Genomic DNA, 15,975 nt, shown 5'->3' with positions numbered 1-15,975 from the left:
ATGGAACTGGCCCCACTACTGAGCCCTGGGGAACACTACTTGTGACTGGTTGCCTGTCACCATATAAAGATAGAAAAAATAAATCATTTCAAATATCAGAAGACTCTTCTCAAAACATGAAGACTGTCCATCAACAGTGCATAAAACCTCTATGCTGTGAATACCTCCTATCTTTCTTTCGTGAAAGTGACCATGAAAATGGAGGTAAGGAACTCACTGTCCCTTTTGTACTTCTGGTTTGCCCAGTGTAAACAAAGTAGTATTAAGAAACTTTGCTCTCCAAGGGATTACTTTTATTCAATTATTTCATTTATGAAAATAAATTTCAAGGAAAAATAAATTTCCAGGTAAATTCAAAGTAAAACTTTATAACATGCCCTATTTCTTTTGTGGAATATTAGTTGTGGAAAAATGAAATTGCCTCTACTTTTTTTGAGGGGCAAAGGAAGAGAAAGAAGCCATGCCTGGCTAGGAGATGACTCTTAAAAGTCTGATACAGAGACCTGTTGAGGTTTTCAAAGACCAATTGTGTGAATAGCACACAATTATTGTGTTACAATAATTGTCTGTTCTGTTTCTCCTTGCAAAACTGAATAAGATACCAGAGTGTGTATTTTTGAGCCAAGGCTAGCTGCTAATTCAAAGCTAAAAAGCAATATTGTATCAATATCAAATGTACCTGGGGATATCCCAAACAATGGATGATTGAATGGCTTTCTGTGTGGGAAAGAACAGGCTGAAGGTGGACAATAGAATTGCCAGTTTAGTCCACTCCCAAACTACAGTTTGTACCAAATAAGCATGAAATTAAGTGTGAGAAGCCAGAATCCAGATTCATTTCCCATCAGCACTATGTGCATGGAAACTGAATTCCCAGGTTGTTCATCAAATTTCAAGACAGCTGTATTCTAAGACAGGTTATTATAGAAGTTAACCTTCTGTGCTGCTGCCTCTTTCTTACACCATGTATGCTGATAATTTAGGCAAATTCCATGGGCCATGTGAATACATCCCCAACTGTACAAATGATCAGTCTACTAAATGACAGATTATGTTATGTCATTTGCACAGCCTCAATACAGGCTACTTGTGTGAAGCTAATCCCAGGTCAAGTAAGTAATTCTGGTAGATGAGCTCAGTTTAGGCTATTATCAAATCTCCTGTCCACTTACCTATTGGAAGTGAATTGAAGGAAATTTATTCCTATTATGCTGCCGTATACTAGTAGTATTTAAACTAGGCAGAAAGCATGTTTCCAAGGGTAATCTCTGTCAAAATAGGGGGTAAGGGCTTAAGATACTTCACTTAAATCATTAACACCATTTGTTTCCCATGTACATGGGTCAAAGTCCTCAGAAGTTTTAGGCTGCAGTGAGCACAAGGCATTTTCCAGTTCACAATAAGAAAGTCAGAGTAAACAGTACATAAAACTTCTGCCATTTAGATTGCCATTAATCAACTGCATATAGCATGTGTGTTATTTTTTCATTTGGAGATGTTTAGAAGTTGCCAGTTAACCGGAATATGCCACTGCTTATCATAGACCAGCTAGAAGTAATTTTTAAGGCAGAAATTACTTAATTAGTAGAATACCATATAATCACTTTTAGACAGATCTTCTCATTCCACAGACAAGTAACATAGCTAACTACAGTTACATTACTAAAAAAATTAACCATGTTATTAGATTGAATATAGTTCTTACCTTGACCTTTGAAATTCATACATACTCAGCAAATTCATAAGACCTTTGCTTTGCAGACAATGCTGAATGTTTAGCAGATAAACTGATAAGAAAATTAAGGCTTGTGAGTGGTCAGTTTCTTTATCCTGCCCACAACAGGGGATTGGAACATGATGATCTTTAAGGCTCCTTCCAATACAGGCCATTCTTTGATTCTACAATACTATGAAGGTCCCAAATACAAGTTAAAGTATTCTATATGATTAATAAAAGATAATAAAGGATATTTATGGATATTACCTCCAACTGTTGGGGTTTTTTTTCTTTAAAAGAAAAGCAGTTCTTTTAATGACACACAAATGCAACAGTAGAATTACAAAACTGATAGTGATCTGAAGGCGGAAGTGAGAGGAATTCATGTGTAGGTAATGTTGGTTTGGACAAAAAAACAGGCTATGGCAGAAGAGCATAGAACTCAGAACACACAGTTTTTCCTTCAAGTCTGAGTTGCAGTTGCTGATTCTGTATACCTATCATAGTTTTGGCCAGGACCCAGAGGTTTCTCTGTACCATCCCATGCCTTTGCTTGCTCAGTCAGTAGATCATGAGACTCTTAAACCCAGGGTTGTGTGTTGGAGCCCCACATTAGGCAGCAAGGTCATGGTTTAAAACAGTGCTCCTTAATTCAGTGCCCACACCCGAGACTGTCCAAAACCACATGCCATTCTCACTCCCTCTTTCCTTCCCCCTTCCCACTATGGCAGGATGGTTGAGACTTGGAGGCACAAATGGTGAATATCACAGCTTGATATAAGAACAATATACTGAAAATGAGATAAGAAACAGCAACAATATTAATGACAAAAATTTATTACTTTTTCATGGAAACCAACGAAAACTACAGTTTTGGAGTATTTTCTGTTATTTGTGGTTTATGTTTTTATGGATGATTTTACTATTAGTAAACCAGTGGGATTAATACCAAGGACTTGCATTTATTTTCTGCTTCAATAATAGTATGTCTTGTATTTGAGGGTTTGGCTTTTCAACTCTTACAATTAATACTGTAAAGGCAACAGGCTTGGCCATTAATGGTCATCAGTGTCACTGCTAAGAAAAGATTCATGTTGGTCTTATTTATTAAGGGAATAAAAATGTGCTATTATGTTCCTAATTACTTTATTCAAACTCCCCTACTTACCCACAGTACGAGTACAGTGCAGACAGCTGTTGTAGAAGCTTCCCTATGCAGCTCTGGAAATGAGGTTTTCTTTCAACTAAGGACACTCTATTCTCATAGAGAAAAGAGTAGAATAATGTGATCTTTGTACTGTAAGGTAAACACTGGTGTTGGATACGTGAAGTTGTATTAAGAATAAGAGCTGCTGAAGCAGAGAAGTGTCTAAGAACTGTGGTAGATCATAAAATGTTCTTGTCAAGCTTCTCCTCCTGGGCAAGTATATAATTACAAAAAATAAAATATTAAAAGCAGTCAAACAAGCAAAGAAAACTTTGTCACTTTTAATGTATATTTCCCACAAGAAAAAAGAGATTTTAGAATATGAAAGAGTGTTTTATTCATTTCTTTCCTTTAGAAGATAAAGAACACTAGTATCAGAATCTACAACAGATTTGATGTCAAAAAGACATCCCTGGAGAGATGAAATAAAAGGCTTGCTTTACTCTTAGGCAGCATGGTGGCAGAAAAACACGAACTGTAGAACTGTCATAAAGATAATCACAAAAAATATCAGGAAACAAATATGAATGTATGCATATTATTTTAGGAGCATGTATTTAGAATATTTTTTAAAGTCTTTACATTAATTCAGTGTCCATTGATGGTGTGCTTTTTGCTGAAGTATGAGCAATGTGTTTATTATTGATTTCAAGCATTGTTAAGCAGAGACCACTAATGCAGCTAAAAAGATCACATTCTGCTCTCCTCATATGAAACCCACCTTTTGTTTTTAGGAAATACAATTGAATATGCTTTTTCCAAACCAATTCCAGAAAAAAAGGCTGTTTAAAGACAGCATTAAGGTCTTGAGAAACAATCTGTTTTATTGTTTGTTTCAAAAGATTAATGATTATCCAAAAACCCTTTAAAAATATAAAACATTGTTTAGGCCTTTTCCCAAGGGGAGTTTATAGCTGTGAACTGACATACGGTCAGTGATATTTTCAGAGGGATAGAATACATTTTGTTAGCAATGTTGGTCTATGCTTTTATCTGAGTTCTCCTCTGGATTATCTCTCTGTAGGATGTTTATTTGCTTCAGGAAAGAGGAAGACAATCCAGGATGCTCTTATGACACAGCATCTCCCAGTCTAAGCTATAAATTCAGATACAGTGAAATATACTGGTTACTGAAAATACAGAGTAGTATTTGTATTCTCTATTCAGAAACAGAGGATAAGGAAGCAAAGCCAAATTAGTTAATCAATACAAAGTCTCTGGTGGGATAAGATTGCCTTAATTTTTTTGTGGAAGGAATGAGAGGTTAAGGAGATTATGAAGGAGTAAAACAGTACTTAGGATCCTCTAAACCCTCACTTGTAGTGTATATAGTAAAAATAGAGCAAAAGTCCAGATTAGAAATTGTTCCCTTCTCATCTCCTAACTGTATATAAACAGTGACTTCATAGTCACCAGATAGTTGCAATCATAAGATTAACATGCAAGACAGTTAAATATATACCTCAAAAGGTTTTCTGAATGCTGAGTTCGGTCTATTTACTTACTCATTGGGCAATTCCATTCACTTTAGCAGGAACAATTTTTGTAATAAATGTTTACAGCCTGGAGAAAATTGTAACATGAATGTAAATCGAATTCTTTAAAAATGGCAATAATTACAGTAGCCTGTGGAGCCAACACAGAGCCTAAAAAGAATCTTGGTGGCAAATTGCACTGCTGTAGAATAAATAACTACTAAGAGTGACGTGTATGGAAGGAATAGACTAATCAGTGTATGAGGATTAATTTTTCAGAACAAATTAATCTTTGAATTAAGAAGCATAATCAGAATAAACACATATACTTTTATCATGACCCTCTGAATATGATAGTATTTATGCTTCTGCATAGATATCCCTTTTACTCTAAGAAGGGAAAATTATGTTTTACATTACATTTCTTTTCTCCATTGAATGAGTGAGAGTTTTGTTCTATCACCTGAAAGTGAAATAACTCACCAAGACAAAATGACTGTGCTTTCTCAGCAATGATTTTTCTTTTTCTTTTCTTTTTTTTTTTTTTTTTTTTAATAAAAGATGAATGACTGCATCTCCTACAGTCATGAAAATGTTCTCCACCCAAATTACTGTGGGCAAGATTTCCTCCTTCTTACCTATCTTCATTTTCTTTTCAACCCTAAAAATTGTCTAATCCACAAATACTGCATTTCTGGAGAGCAATGAGGAAGAGAATACAGGACTAACCAAATGCTCATTTTCAGCAGAGCTCAAAGACCCTGTAGTGCTTTTTGACAGCCACGTTCCTGTTTTTTGAATTAAACTTAAAAGTTGGTATTGGATACTGTATCTTCCTCGTAGCATCTCAAAATTTAGTTATACATGCTGATTTCTTTTGTTAACATTATTCTATCTTCTCATGTGTATGGGTTCATATGTGCATGACACTATGAAGAGAGTCCTAGAAATTGTCTCCTTTATATTTATAGTTATTATAGCTCCTGATTCCTTTGGGTTCCTTTCCCTTGGCAGTTCATTGCTCATCTAATTGTACCTTACAATAGTCAATTCCTGAAGAGCTCATATTTATCCAGAACATGTGCAATTGTTGAACCGTGTCATTACAGGCAGAAAAATGGGATTTTTTTTCACAGCCCAAAGCTTCTGTAACCAGAATCAGAGAAAGGTAATTCTTGGAAGACAGCACACAGGCATTCTTATGCCTCTCATGGTTTACAGTCCAGAAGCTTCCTGTAGGAAAGTAACTGTTTGTAACCCGAGTAAAAGTAAACTAAGTCAAACTGATCATTTTATGAGGGCAAAACTTCTTTGAAGCTCCTCAACTTTGAATTAATCTCAGCAACTGTGTTTTCTGAGGACCATTTACTGAATTAGTATTATTTGCTTCAAATAGGACAGAGTATAGAAGAAAGAATACACTATTGATTTTTATAGCAAGTCTCAAGATACCCAGGAATTATTTGTTTGGCGGGAAACTGAGCTATCCACTTTTCCAGATAGATTGTACTTCTACTTCTCCTCTAGCTCTCCTTCAGATGGGTAAGATGAAGGATAAGAGGCTAAGGGATCTGTCTATATAGAATTGTTTTCTACCTTGGAGAGCCAATTAAACATAAACTGCCTTGGGCTTTTAAGTGTCATCAGAATGCCAAAGCTAATGTCTCATTTCATATCTTAATTTATTTCTTTATTATTCAACAAAAATATTTTAGTTTACATAGAGCGGGTGTTATTTCTGTAAATGGTAGCTGTTTGGAAATTATTCTGATTTAACTGACAATAACCAATTTTAACACTTGGTGATTTGTCCTTCTTGCTAGTATCAGAGATAACAGTAGTCACCAAAAAAAGAAAAATTATCTGGCAGGTGTTACCCTTTATTCCCTTACCTGCACTGAGCTTTGACAAAAAGTTATCTCATTTCCTTCCATTTACTTTAATACTTGAGAACCAATATTGTCTCAAACCCTTTGTAACTCAGATCTCACAAGCACACAAACACTAACATTCTTTTAAGTCCATTGAATACATGTGTTTGATCAAGCACATCTTTTTATGTTATTTGAACAAGGGCCTCAATTCCAAGTATTGTTTACTGAAGTTGCCCTTCCCCTTTATTTAAAAATATTCATCAGATCTGGGAAATTATGTCAAAACATCCAGTTAATGTGTTTTACTCTTCTTTTTGATATAATAAAATAACAGTAGTAGCAGCAATAATTATCACTTTCACCATATAAAAATTGTACCATAATTATCTAAGTCTGGCATGTCATTTGACTGTACTTCTCCTTCCTTTCAAATACAAGAAAAACATCAGTGTTGGTGTTTTCGAATGATCCATGTTATATTAATCTTTCTGTCTCAAGATTTCCAAAAGTAGTAGTAACAATGCCTACATGATGGAAGTCCATGTAAAATTCATGAGGAGCGTATTTGTCTCAGAAATGTGACGGGATAGCAATGAAATAATTTTTCAGTGGATGAATTAGGACTAGTAGACTGAAGGACTCACTGTCTCTTTGGCTGAAGGACATGCTGCTTGTCTTTATATTGCCACTCTAGTGGCACACAGCATCGTAGACCTCAGAGATATACAAGCAGTTTCATGGGATTCCACTCTGGCCACCAGTGGATTAATTAGCAAAAGTGATGAAAGGTAATTTCTGCTTCAAGGCTCAAAAGAAGGGCTGAGATTTTGATTGAAAGATTAAAATAAATGTCCTCCATATTAACTTCAACTTTCAGAATGAATTAGCATTGACTTCTTTCTTGAAAGTCTCCTGTAGTAACCTGTGATAGAAGACAAAATGATTCCTCTGTTTGACTCCCAGCAACTATTGGAAACAAATCATGATATAAACATGAATAACTAGAGTAAAACTAGTTAAAATGGAAACTCTAAGGTATTTAAGTAAATTCAGTTGAAAGAATATGAGAAAACCAGTCAGCTCATGTGTATTTATAGACAGAAAATTACGGTATTCATCTGAATGCCATTCTTTACACTCCAGTTCTATGTCTCAGTGATCACACTAATAACACGTTGGAATTGCATCTGTGGTTTACAGTAATGGGACCTTTACCACTGATTTCTGCTAGAATCTCTTGCAGCTTATGCTGGGTTTTGGTAGGGATTTTGGTAGCAAGGAGGTTGGGTGTCTTCTATGAGAGAAGCCAGAAGCTTCCTCCATGTCTGACAGAGCCAGTTCCAACTGGCTGAAAGGACCAAGTCCATAAGCAATGGTAATGGTGCCTCTGGGATAACCCTTGCATAAGGGGGGGGGGGGGGTGTGAAAAATGTGCTGAAAAAAAAATATAAAAAAGGAGTCAAAAGAGATGACTGAGACTATGTCAGAGAAACAGCCCTTCAGACACTGAGGTGAGGGGAGAAAGAGGGGGAAGAGTCATCCAGGCACCTCTGCTCTCTTGCTCAGAAGCAGAGATCCGTGGTGCAGCCCCTGGTGAGGCAGCTGTGTCCCTGCAGCCCATGGAGGTCCATGGGGATGCAGAGATCCACCCACAGCCCTTGGAAGAACCCACTGTGGAGCAGGTTAATGCTGGAAGCAGGCTGTGACTGCTGAGTCACATTATGGATCCATGCTGGAGCAGTCCGTTCCTAAAAAGGACTGCATCCTGTGGAGGGGTCCCACTCTGGAGCAGGGGAAGAACATGAGGAGAAAGAAGGAGCAAAACCAGTATGTGATGAACTGACCAAAACCCCCATTCCCTGTCCACCTGAGCCACTTCAGGGAAGAAGTGGAAAATTTGGGAGTGAAGTTGATCCTGAGGAGAAGGGAGGTGTGGAGGGAAGCTGTTTTAACATTTGGATTTCTCCCTACTGTACTCTGATTTGATTGGCAATAAATTAAATTAATTTCTCTTAATAGAGTCAGTTTTGGTGAATAGTCTCTTCCTGTTCTTATTGTGACCCACAGTCCTTTGATTTTATTTTCTCTCCCCCTGCCTGGCTGAGGAAGGTGAGGGATAGAGCATCCGTGGTCAACATTTGGTGCCCAGCATCGATAAAATAGGAAATTACCAGCCCAAACTGTTTAAACCACATTGATGGTTCTACAGTCATGTTTATTCATCTGTACTTAATTCTATCTGTATTTCAATAGCACAACCTGAGAGGAGGAAAAGAAATAAAAATTCTTTCTAGTTATCTCATGGACACACACAAAAAGAAAAGGGAAGAATACAACCCACTAAGGTCTTGCAAACGTTACAAAATTTTTACAACCAGAGCCTAGTCTGTCAATTCCTTAGTGTTTAAATCTAACCAAATTATGATTTGAAAACATGAAAAATCTCTCCTCTGCACATGTCGAGATCTCATTTCAATAAATACTGTGTATTTTCAATATATATGCAAGTGTTGTTCATACATAATGAATATCAGTTTGGAGAGGTGCAGACACTGATTGCTTTAAGCAGAAAAGAACAGCAGAAAACTCTGCTCTGAGGTCTATAGCTCTTATGTGGCAGATACATAGACAGAAATATAGCAGGTACAATAGGAATTTTTGAAGGTCTTGTAAAGCATCAGTGTAGTTCAGTGAGCCAGCCAAAAAAAGCTGTGCTCTAATAGGAAAAAAAGAGCAGTTTGTTCTCAGGGCTGTTTCATGCAGGATGTTCAGGAAAGGAAACAATCTAGCATCATTCTACTAACCTGATTCATGTTCTTAATGTCCCATTGCCTTTAAAATGTTGACAGCCTGAAAGGTGAAGGGGTGTTTGGAAATGATGTTAGGAAAGGAGGATAGTATGTGTGTATACTTGAGACAAAGGGGAAAAGTTCAAAGCTAAGATTAGATAAAGCCTAGTCCAGAAGACTTTCAGAATTCCAAAAGGTGCTGGAATTAAAAATGGTTATAAACCACAGCAACCATCTTTTCAGACTAGGAAATATGTAGTCTTACGCTCCTAGCAAGCTAAACACCAGTGAATGTAACAGTTGCTTTTTTTACTGGAATTCAGTCATGGCACAGATCTTTCCCAACTCAGTGGTAAAATATATATCTATATAAACAAACTAATACCAGGAATTCCTTCTTTTCTTAATATATTCTATATACTATGGGTTTATGTGAGAAAGAGAACTGTTCTTACACATTACTACCTTTGTGTTTGCCTCCAGCTGCTACAGAACTCCAGCTCTGAAAAGACACAGTCCTGGAATGATGCCATGTGCACACATTGTCGAGCAGTCCAAACAGGTGTGCTTTGCCCAGAAATTACCATATCAAGTTTTGTCATAAACTTCATGTTCAACTTATTAAACATCTAGCTCTTCCACAAGTACTCAGACTCAAAGATAGAGACTGAGCTAGAGGCAGGGCATTTCCATGTAAATTGTGCCAAATTTAAGAAATTCCTGCTTTTCTACATCCTGCCATTTAACATGAATAGCTTTCTAGAGGTAGAGCTTCATAGTACTTTGCCAAGTGGAGAAGAGGTCTGTATCTTGAAAATAGTCTTACAATACAAAACAATCAGACAAATGGGCCTGCAGGTACCAACAACAGGAATCAGCAGCAATAACATCTTAATGAAGTATTTACCTATAAAAATACACTTGCACTTGCAAATAGCTAACAAAACAGACAGCTGCACAGTTTGCTGTTCTGGTTTTTTATAACATTTATTTCCTTAATGTTAGAGGTAAGTTGTATCACTTACAAGCTGGAACACTAATTTCTTCCAGCTTTTTAAAATCTGTTATATCCTTCAAACATTTCCCAAAATTAAGATGTTTTTTAAAATCCCAAGCTTCCTGTTTCTTCAAAACATCTGGGAACCGCAGTTTTGCTTTATAATGCTGTCGTTTTCTCTCACTGCAACTGCTGAACTCTTTGCAGTCCTCTTACATTTGCACAGAGACAAAGACAGATATTACTTTGTTAATTGCCACATTAAAAATTTATGGTGCACAAGGATGTTTAATATTTAAATACTATGTTTAATGTTTTCTGTTGACATTTTTTCCCAAAAAAAAGAAACAAGTATCATAGAGAATGCTGTCCTTTTCCAGACAATTAGAGATCTTATTTTGAGTTAGCATTCAGGATAGATAACATTACTCCATCATCAGTAAATATTATTTATAAGTTGATCACACTACATTTTGATTCCTAAGGCAACCAGCCTTGACACACTACAGTACTGTAAATCTATCTGGTTTTTTTACTTTTTCATTTTTTCTGAGGACAGCTGCTGACATATAAAAAGGATTACCAATCAACTACCTGAAGGGAGCCTATATTACCTGAATTGAGCCGACAAGAATTCTGGAGAAGGACTCTTTACAAGAGCATGCAGTGATTGGACAAGGGGCAATGGCTTCAAAATGAAACACAGCAGATTAGGTTAGATTAGATTAGATATTAAGAAAAACTTATTTACTGGGATGGTAGTGAGGCATTGGGACAGGCTGCCCAGAAAAGTTGTGGATGCCCCATCCCTGAAAGTGTTCAAGGCCAGATTGGATGGAGCTCTGATCAACCTGGTATAGAGAAAGTTGTCCCTGCTCGTGGCAATTGGGTTGGAAGGAGATGAATTTTAAGGTCCCTTTCAACCCAAGCCATTCTATGATTCTATGTTCTGCGCCATTAACATTAGACTTGAACCTATTTTATCAGGGAATTTTCCATTTCCTAGTTAATCTGCTAAATACTTTCCACACAAAGCTTGGAGTCTACAAAGCACTAAATTCACTGGTGAGGCAGATAAATGCAAAGTCAAGATTTCAATCTTCCTGCTTCAAAGGAAAAAAGCAGAATGTCACAATTTAAACTGAGAAAGACCAGTGTTTAAAGCAGAACATGAAGAACCTGAGACACTTGCATTAAATATTCTCCTCATCCCAGGCTACTTCTCTGTTTTCAGGAAAATCAGCTGCAGCCCACTGACTTTCATGGACCAATTTAAGGTCATGTTCTCCTATCTGCACACAAATCAAAAAACACAGGTACAAAAAAAAAAAAAAATCATGTTACATTACTGCTCAGCTTCCTAGGGACCCATACAAGAGCTAAGAAAACAAAACTGTTTCATTCAAATATAAACCGCCAAGGTGAAGCAAAGAGATATTAGAACAGGCCAAGACCCATAAATGTTGAATTCTTTTGTCTAATTCACCTGTGTCTCACCCAGTCTGGCAACTGGTCTAAGGAACTTTCCATGCTCCTCAGCATTTTTTCTCTTACTTGGGTTAATGTTTTAGGATGAAGTTTATCAACCCATATTCTGTTCTTCACAGAAAGGGTGACTGGGCATTGGAATGGGCTGCCCAGGGAGTTGGTAGAGTCACCATCCCTGCAGGTGTTTAAGAAAAGTCTGGATGTGGCATTTAGTGCCGTGGTCTAATCAAAAAGGTGGTGTTTTCTCATAGGTTGGACTTGATGATCTCAAATGTCTTTTCCAATCTAATTCATTCTGTGATTCTTTATTATTCCAGAGGATGAGTCAGATGGCCCAACTGACAGCTCTTTACTTTTCAAAGAGGTCCTGCTTTCTGTTGGGTGACCAGTCTTGCTTTGTACTCCCATCACCTTTCTTAGCACCACAAATTTTTACTGGGGCTTTTCACTGAACCGTTTGGAAGCATAATTCCCCTTCTTCATGGTTAAATTTAAAAAAAAAAAATAAAAGAAAAGAAAAAGAAAGGGATAAAAAAGATTTTATTTGTGGCTTTATTGACTTTTTCTCACAGAAAGCCTTTTTTCATTTCAAATCTGTGAACCTTCTGCAAAAATGACAGTTTTGAGCTGGGAATAACTATTGTTGCCATCACTCTTTTGTGACCTTAAATGTTCTTCTCTTATGTTGTCTTTGCCAAGCCATTAATATGAAAGAAAATCATTGGGCAGATATTCCAGCTAAACGGTAGAAGTTCCATCCTCAGAACAATCTTCAGAATTCCACAGCTGAAGAAAGCTGTGATACTTACTTTTCAAGATTATTTTATTATTTTACACTTAATTAGCACCTAGGCATGCCCAAATTTGCTCGTTCCCTACTCACAGTCATCCTTGGAAATAAAGATTGCTTTGCAGAGTTAGATCCCTGCATCTGATAATTTAAGCAAGCAGAAGCTATTTATTTAAAATCAAAATAGCCAGGACATATAATGCCAAACAGTAGTCCAGGGACTTGGAAAGGTATTTTATTTGCAGACACTATCTTAAGTAACTATTTGAACATTTATAGTACCAGAAGAACTATTAGGCAGCTGAAAAGGCACTACATGCTGCACTCTCCCCTTTCCAGAAAACAAAAGCTTTTTTCTTATTCATAACTGATTGCTATTTTTTACTAATAAACACTAATGTGTTGTGTTTGATTTTAGTTAGTTTTGGTTTTTTAAAGCAAAAAATTTCATCTGTAAAACTTCTTTTATAAAGGTGAAGAAAAATCCTGAAATAGAGACCAAAAATTTTGTTCTAAAAAGGGTCTGGCAGGAGTGCTATACAGAAACAAAGCAGTTGGTTTGCTTCTGAAGCAAAATTTGGGCAAAAGTAAAACAATAACTCACCAGAGTTCAAATGAACTCATATGTCATAAGCAGAGTAGCATATATCAGATCACACTCTGTTGTTTGTCTCTTTGGGCTTCTTCTTATATTTACCAATTATTATTTCTCCCATGGAGTTTCTTTTTAACACACAGTGAGGTTATACGCTGTTGATAATCAGGCAACATTAGAGAAAAATTATAAAATAGCAGATGTGAATCACTAGGCAAATGCCCTGGGAAGGAGTTTTATTTTATCATATTCAGTTGCAACATCATGATTCTAACTGCAATAGGCAGCCCCAAATTTAATATGTAATTTTAATATCTGCCATCGGATATTTTTGTTTTCCTCATGTTACTAAAGTGCATATAGATTGAAACATTTCTTGGTGTATGCTGTTTCATACCTCACCTGTGGCTCTGCTCTGTCCAGTGACACAGAAGGTGCTAGGCTGACAAGAACAGCCAGCCACCATCTGAAATGGAGTCTGGAATATAGTGGATCTGTCTTTGCCTAGCATCCACATTTAATGGTCATTTACTCACCTTGGCTTCACTTCATATTAAAAAGAAGAAAGGAATTTCAATCTCATAACAGAGGAACACTTAATAAACTACTCTAAAAGCCCCCCATGTGCAGCCAGCATTTGGGTCTGGGGGAAGCAGAATTCAACAGCACCAGAAGGGTCATCCATGGTCTCCTCACACACTTGCTCTGCAGGCACAGCATGCATCCTGCTGTTTGGTGTGGGGCTCCGGCTGGACAGGCTCCAGACAACTGAGTGGGGAAGTTTCAGATGTTGAATGGGAGGGGTCTATCCCTCAATGCTCATTTTCCCCAGAAGAGGTAGCATTTTCCAAGAAGAAGAGGAACACACCACACTAAATTTAATTTCAAACAAGGCTGGCTTAAATGTGTCAAAACTCATTAAAAAATATATGCTATTTGGAATTTTAATAAGGTCCTCAACAACTCCAATTGAATATGCTCCCATAGTATCTATCAGGTTGGTGTACATACATAGGTGCATTATAAACAGTTCGCTGTAAGTACTATTAAAAATGCTTTTATTAGGATAATTGACTGATCATACCTAAGAATTAACTTGGGTTTAGAGAGAACCCAAGATTTGTGAAAAATGCTGCAGTGTAAATTTGAATGAAAGGTACGTAAACTTTCATTTCTCCAGAAACACTCTATGAAATAATGAAAAACATATACAATTTTAGTAGCTCAATTACTCAACCCTAAGCAATATATTGCACATTTGATGTAAGAATTTACCCTTTTATCCTATGTCCAGTATCTCCATGAGTGTGAATGGCCTGTATTTAAAGACAAAAAGGACTCAAGGACACCAACTTCCGGAATAAAGTACTGGTCTCTTGAAGGAACTAGTGCTGTCTCCTAAAGAAAGAATGCCCTCTACTGCTTGGTTAGAGATCTGCTCCACAGCAAATGGAACTCAAAATCATGTTTAATATGGACTGAAAACTTTGGAAAATACATATAACAAAAAATACTACTGTAATTGTTGTTGTTGTTGCTGCTGTTGTTAACAACAACAACAATAATAAATTCTATCTCTGAAATATTAGGTGTGTTATGCTTATATAAAACCAAATGTTCTTTAAAAGCATTTCTATCTGCTCTACTGTTCATTTTTCATTACTTACCTGCAGAGTGTAGCCCAAACATCTTACCCTAAACAAATATATATTTGTTGGAATATGTGGAATATTTTCTCCCTAATATTCAAATGAATAAATTTAAATATAGCTAATTTAGTTTCAGTTACCGTTTTCACATGCATTTTCCTTAAACTTTATCTATTTGTTGCCAGTCCTCAAACCTAATACACCTCACCTTACTAATGTATACAGTCTCCTTCAAAGACACGTATATATCGTTTGTCCACAGTGCTTTGCTTTTGGAAACCAACCAGCTGAAAGTCTTACACCTCTAAAACCTTCACAGCATGCAATTTTGAGGCATGCTACCACACAGAAGTGCTTTAAAGAATCATCAAGAAGCAGCAGAGACGTACATGCTGATTTGTTTTCCCTCAGCAGAGGAGAGGTTGATGCTACTCTAGAAATTTACCTCAGATCTGATTCTGTTTAATGTCAAATTTGCTCCTAAGGAAACACTGTATTTTCTTAAAGCAATAGAAAATTTTCTGAAGTGGGCTGTAAAAAGTCACTAACTAGGATCTACAGCAGCATATATTAATGTTTTTCCTGCCATTTTTCCTCTCATTTACTTGGCTGTCCAAGTAAGAAAAGAGAAAGTCTAGGGATGTGCACAGTAGACTCATATTTGTTTCTCCAGTAAGAGTTCTTTTGATTGTATAACACCAAAAATACAAACTCAAAGAAAGTTTAGTTCACGGCTGTTTAAAAGAACATAAATTATGAATATCTGGAAGACATGATGCTTTCTGTTTCCTTCTTGACAGTACTTAACATTCTTGCCCATTCTCATAGCATGAGCTCCTTGGCAGAGTGGGAATTCAAAAAGTTAATGCCAAAAGACTGAGGGATTGCACCCCCAGCAAACACATCTGAAGCTATAGCTTTGTCTTACCTGGCCTGAGATGTGGAAAAACAAACAAATTCATGACCTTGAAGTAATTTTTTTCCTGCCAGATATGAATTTGAATTTTCCTTTATTCCCAATATCACACTTGTAGTATCTGGAAAAAGTCATGTCTGGAGGGTAGACCCTGTTTTCTTATATGGAGAAACATAAAGGTGTAAGACCAGGCTATTAGGTCAGGTAGTTCTACATTTACTGAGAGAAAGTTACAGTGTATACTGTAAGACAAAACATGAGAAAAAGAATTTCAAATCAGATATGACATGAGCCAGTATTCTCCAAACACTTTCAGATCTTAAACAATGAGGCCACAATTTCTAAGAAAATAAAATATAAGTTTCTACTATTCAAAAATAAAACAGAAACTTTTATTTACTTAAAGAAAGAATGACAGGCATGTATAACACATACAGAACTTGATTCAGTTTCATGTAAGAAAACAGAAAAATTCAGT

This window comes from Haemorhous mexicanus, chromosome Z (assembly GCF_027477595.1).
Source record: "Haemorhous mexicanus isolate bHaeMex1 chromosome Z, bHaeMex1.pri, whole genome shotgun sequence".
Taxonomy (NCBI): domain Eukaryota; kingdom Metazoa; phylum Chordata; class Aves; order Passeriformes; family Fringillidae; genus Haemorhous; species Haemorhous mexicanus.
This window is presented reverse-complemented; position numbering follows the sequence as displayed.